Below are 6,000 nucleotides of genomic sequence, written 5' to 3' on the forward strand. Positions count from 1 at the left end.
GCCGCATTCTGGATTAATGGCAGTTTCTGGGTCACCGTCAAACGTAGCCCCACGTAGAGTGCGTTGCAGTAGTCCAAGCGGGAGATAACTAGAGCATGCACCACTCTGGTGAGACAGTCTGCAGGCAGGGAGGGTCTCATCCTGCATACCAGGTGGAGTTGGTAGACAGCTGCTATGGATACAGAAGTAACCTGTGCCTCCATGGACAGCTGTGAGTCCAAAGTGACTCCCAGGCTGCGCAGGGGCACAGTTACCCCATTCAGGACCAGGGAATCCCCCACACCCGCCAGCCCCCTGTCCCCCCAAAACAGGACTTCAGTCTTGTCAGGATTCAACCTCAATCTGTTAGCCACCATCCATCCTCCAACCGCCTCCAGGCACTCACACAGGACCTTCACCGCCTTCACTGGTTCTGATTTAAAGGCGAGGTAAAGCTGGGTGTCATCTGCATACTGATGAACACCCAGCCCAAACCCCCTGATGATCTCTCCCAGTGGCTTCATATAGATATTAAAAAGCATGGGGGAGAGGACGGAACCCTGAGGCACCCCACACGTGAGAGCCCAGGGGTCTGAACGCTCATTCCCCAACACCACTTTCTGGGCACGGCCCAGGAGAAAGGAGCGGAAGCACCGTATAACAGTGCCCCCAGCTCCCAGCCCCTCTAGACGGTCCAGAAGGATGTTATGGTCGATGGTGTCAAAGGCCGCTGAGAGATCCAGCAGAACTAGGAAACAGCTCTCACCTTTGTCCCTAGCCTGCCGGAGATCATCAACCAGTGCGACCAAGGCAGTTTCAGTCCCATGGTGAGGCCTGAATCCCGATTGGAAGGGATCCAAATGGTCTGTATCCTCCAGGCATGCTTGGAGATGTTCGGCAACCACCCGCTTAACCACCTTGCCCAAGAATGGTAAATTTGAGACTGGGCGATAGTTGGCCAAATTGGCTGGGTCTAAAAAAGTTTTTTTTAAGAAGTGGTTTAATGACCGCCTCTTTCAGTGGGTCTGGGAAGGCTGCCTCACAGAGAGAAGCATTCACTACCCCGCAGAGCCCATCGCCCAGCCTTTCCCGGCTCGTTTTTATCAGCCAGGATGGGCAAGGATCAAGGAGACAGGTGGTTGGTTTCACTTGTCCAAGCAGCCTGTCCACATCCTCGGAGGTAACAGATTGGAATTGATCCCATGTAACAGCACTAGACAGAACTAGACAGTGCTACTCTCCCGCCCTGTCCCTGCTCCCACGGTGGAGTCTACCTCCTTCTGAATCTGAGCGACTTTATCTGCAAAAAACTTTGCAAAAGCACTGCAGGAGATCTTGGGGTCCCTACCAGGCCCTGGTGGTGCAAGTGGTTCTGATAGATTGTGAACCACCTGAAAAAGTCTCCCGCTGCTGTTTTCTGCATTGCCACTTGGTAGGCTCGACGTTGAGCTCTAGCCCGTGCCCAGTCTGATTCAGAGTGAGTTTTCCGCCACCGGCGCTCTAGCCGTCTCAACGATTCGCCCTCAGCTCTGGGGAAAACCACGGGGCTGTCCAGGCTCTGCAATCAGAGAGGGCGCTTCGGAGCCAGACAGTCAATAGCCCTGGTTAACTCCGCATTCCAACGGGCCACCAGGGAATCAGCCGAGAGGCCACCAACTTGGGATAAAACATCCCCTACTGCTCTCTGGAAACCAGTTGGATCCATTAAGTAGCAGGGGCGGACCATCCGAATCGGTCCCACCTCCCTGCAGAGGGGAAGGGTCGCGGAGAAGTCCAGTTGCACCAGGAAGTGATCTGACCATGGCACTTCTTTTGTTTCGCTTTTAGTTAGTGTCAGATCACCAACATCCGTAGAGGTAAACACCAGGTCTAAGACCAAGGGGAACAACCCAAGAGGGATCTGGTTCTGCCTACTCACCTGGGAACGCTGGCCCAGAGTCCTCAAGGCTCTTCTTTTTTGAGGGCCGCTGCTGGCTTGGGTCTTGCTTCACCAGCCCTGGCAAGACTAGGGGTCTGGCCTCTGCCGGTATGGCCTCTGCCGCTGATGGGGTAGGCTTTGCCAATGCCGGCAGTAGGGCAGGGGCCTCTTCCTCATATGAGGGGTAGATCTTTTGATTTCTCCTCCTGCCCTCTGTGGCTGATGTTGAAGGCTTTGCCAATGCCGGCAGTAGGGCAGGGGCCTCTTCCTCATATGAGGGGTAGATCTTTTGATTTCTCCTCCTGCCCTCTGTGGCTGATGTTGAAGGCTTTGCCAATGCCGGCAGTAGGGCAGGGGCCTCTTCCTCATATGAGGGGTAGATCTTTTGATTTCTCCTCCTGCCCTCTGTGGCTGATGTTGAAGGCTTTGCCAATGCCGGCAGTAGGGCAGGGGCCTCGTCCTCATATGAGGGATAGATCTTGTTCTTCTTTTTTCTTTTTAGAAAAAAAGCCATCCTGCAAGATGCAAAAAGATTAGGAATTATTGGGAAATGATATATAATGAATTGAAAAAACTGTTTAAAAAGACTTTTGTTAAGAAACCAGAAGCATTCCTTCTAGGAATTTTAGACCAAGATGTAAAAAAAGAAAATTGGAAATTATTTATGCATGCAACAACAGCGGCAAGAATTTAATTAACACAAATTTGGAAGACAGAAGAAATACCAACGAAAGAACAATGGCAAGGGAAACTTATGGAATATGCAGAACTGGCAAAACTAACAGAAAAATTACATGAAAAGGACAACAAAGACTTTAAAAGAGAATGGGAACCATTTACAATATGAAGAGGCAACATAAAGAAATGGACTCATTGGCAGTGAACAATCACAACTGTCTACAACAAAAAATAAGACTATATGTATTGAGGAAATTTTGGGGAAACATCAAATACGCAATGTGAACAATAGGGAAATAAAACAAAATGTGAGTACGAGGGAAGTCCAGGGGAGGAGGGTCGAAATATGAAAAATTGTTAAAGATATATTGTTAGAAGTAGAATCCATGGAAAAATCAATACAAAATTATTTTTTAAAAATAAATAGAATCTCTGGATAACAAGTGTCATTTTTAGGTAATCTATTAAGACTGGAATATGATATTCCAGTTTTGATTGCTGGAAATTTAGCAATTGGGAAATATTATCCTGGATATTGACAGAATCTGGGAATGATTCAAAGTATTTGGTATTGTATTTTTATTTGTAAACATTGAAATGAGGAAGTCTTTTTACTCAGAGTGAGAAGGATGACCAAATATTTGACAGACCTGGAAATAGCAAGCTCATGTAGATCCAAGGGGGGAGGAAGTGGATACAGCAGAAGAATATTGTAAAATTTGTGGAGGAAAATGATCTGACATGATCTACTATTCCAGCCTGGTTATCTCTTCCTAATTTTGGGTGCTGTGTTTTATATCTCTTGTGAAAAGGTATTTTAATGTACGGTCAGTAAAAGCCTGGATGTAAGGCCTGCCTTTTGTGTGAACAGTTTTGTTTTCGTTTTCTCATTATGGGTGGATCCCAAGACAGACTAGGTCTGGCTGAAGGTCTGCCCTGAAACCTTGCTGGAAGGATCTCCCCTTGCTGGGCCACTTTGCAGGAGTCGACTCCTGCAGGCGGCTTGTCTTGTGTGCGGGTGGAGGCGCGCTGCCTGCAGAAGTGGACCCTGGGACTAGCTACCTGGAAAACCTCTGTGCCTGAGGATGCCACAACTCCTGTAGCCTCTTCAGGCTTTGCCCTCGGATGGGAAGAGCATTGCACCCGGGAGAGGGAAAGGGGAGTCAAACAGGCACTCAAGGGATAATTTCAGAGAAAGAGCTTTATTTCTATCATCTGGGCTTGGTAGAAGGAGCTAGTGTGATAACTTCACAAACAAGCACAAGTTCACAGCCATTTGCACAGAGCATATATTCCCCTCCAGTTCCCTCCCCCTTCTCCCCCTCCTCAGGAGTCCTGCCTCATGAGTTTCCCTGAGCATGAACAGAAAGCTCCTGTCCTGGGACTCTTGGGACTCTTGGCGCCCTTCCCAGGAAAGGGGGATGAGAAGCCAAGGGGGTTGAGAAGCCTTGCGTTCAGCGTGTCCAAGATGTGTTGCAACTGGATGAGATAAGACTCAGTTCCCAGACCTGCTTATTCCTGGCATTGACAGAGCCTATTCATTAGCTTTTTGAAGGCTTCTTGTACTGATAAAAAATAACCGTTTGCTTATGCAGCAGCATCTTGTGAGAAAGCAGAGAACAGCAGAGAAAAGCTGTTGTAGACGAGAGAAAGGGGAAATTTGGTTTTGAGGCCTGGGGTGACTTTGGGCCTAGGGGGGGTCACCTGTCCTCACCTCCTTCACTCCCTGGCTTCTCCCCCCCCCCCCGGAGAAAGGGGAAGGCATGGACAACAGACAGTCGCTTCAGGACACCGATCCGCTTTCAAGAAGCCGGCGCATGGGACGAGCCGCACCCCATCAGCTTCGAGCAGTACCAGTTCCGCCTCCAAATAATCATTTGGGCTTCTGTGTATATTCCCAGGTTGTACTTTCAGTTAGTTGGAAGGGGGGGTGGTTCTCCAGCAGATGCAGGAGTGAAACTCTATCCCTTTTGTTGTGTTGAAAACAACAACTCATCAGTGGGAGCCTCAGCTTCTGATCCTAAGGATGAGGCTAATGCTTCTGGTCCTATCCCTGAAGTTCTTTTATAGGTACTGAAGATTGACTGGATATTCTGTTTATTGGTTTGGTAATGCTGTGTGTCATTTAAAATGTGGTTGAACAACTCACACCGCTCATGTGATGTCTCTGGGAAGTCAGCCCAAATCACGGCCTGTACCGCATCCCAGACAAAAAGGGTACGTGAGCCTTAAAAACCCTTTTGGATCTCTATCCCAACAGAACAGCTGCATTATTTCTCTAGGAAGGTTTTAGTTTAGGTTTTAGGATCCCAGTTGCCTTGCCCCCCAATTCAGGTGACCCACCATATCAGAAGTCAGTTAGAGAGATGCCCAAAGTGGCGCGCAAGAAAATACTTAAAGAAATTAAGGCAGGGAGGGCAGCCGGCCCCTTTTCTGTCCCTCCCATAGAGGGTTTGCATATCTCCCCATTAGGCATCGTCCCCAAAAAGGCACCCAGTGAGTTTCACATGATTCACAACCTATCCTACCCAAAGGGAGGGTTTGTCAATGATGCGATACCTCAGGAACTTTGCTCTGTGAGGTATGCCTCATTTGACCAAGCGGTTAAACTTATTCGCAAATTTGGAAAAGGCGCGTTGCTGGCGAAATGTGATATAGAGTCTGCTTTCTGACTCCTGCCAGTCCACCCGGAAGTTTTCCGGTGGCTGGGTTTTAAATCTGACGGGGCATACTTTGTAGACACAGAACGCGGGTGGCGCTGTGGGTAAAACCTCAACACCTAGGACTTGCCGATCGTATGGTCGGCGGTTCGAATCCCCACGGTGGCGTGAGCTCCTGTCGTTCGGTCCCAGCTCCTGCCCACCTAGCAGTTCGAAAGCACTCTTAAGTGCAAGTAGATAAATAGGCTCCACTTTATAGCGGGAAGGTAAACGGCATTTCCGTGTGCTGTGTTGGTGCTGGCTCGCCAAAGCAGCTTCATCACGCAGGCCACATGACCCGGAAGTGTCTCCAGAGAGCGCTGGCCCCCAGCCTCTTAAGCGAGATGGGCACGCAACCCCAGAGTTGGACGTGACTGGCCCGTACGGGCAGGGGTACCTTTACCTTTACTTACTTTGTAGACAAAGCAATGCCTATGGGTTGCTCAGTGGCCTGTGCAGCCTTTGAGGCATTTAGTACCTTTTTGGACTGGGCGCTTCGTTTTAGAATAGGCTCTGAGGGTGTGTCGTGCTACTTGGACGACTTTATTCTCGTAGCTGATAGTAGGCATAAGTGCTCGGCCCTTCTAGAAGCCTTCACATCTTTAGTAGGACAGCTGGGAGTACCTTTGGCTGCAGATAAAATGGAGGGCCCCGCTACAACTATGGTTTACCTAGGCATTGAGTTGGACACAGTCGCCCAAACTTCAAAACTTCCTAGTGAAAAAA

At 49.1% G+C, this 6,000-nt stretch overlaps 1 protein-coding gene across 1 annotated transcript in view; it reads right to left on the reverse strand.

Annotated features, from left to right (window-relative positions):
- LOC309330769 (maestro heat-like repeat-containing protein family member 7) overlaps positions 1-1,961 on the reverse strand; it is a 36,442-nt gene extending 34,481 nt beyond the window's left edge. Inside the window, exon 1 of the mRNA XM_081842623.1 lies at positions 1,898-1,961. The gene's annotated coding sequence lies outside the window, so the exon portion shown is untranslated. The remainder of the gene's footprint in view (positions 1-1,897) is intronic.
- Between the last annotated feature and the right edge of the window lie 4,039 nt (positions 1,962-6,000).

Source organism: Podarcis erhardii (genome assembly GCF_964252035.2).
Source record: "Podarcis erhardii genome assembly, chromosome: 15".
NCBI lineage: Eukaryota > Metazoa > Chordata > Lepidosauria > Squamata > Lacertidae > Podarcis > Podarcis erhardii.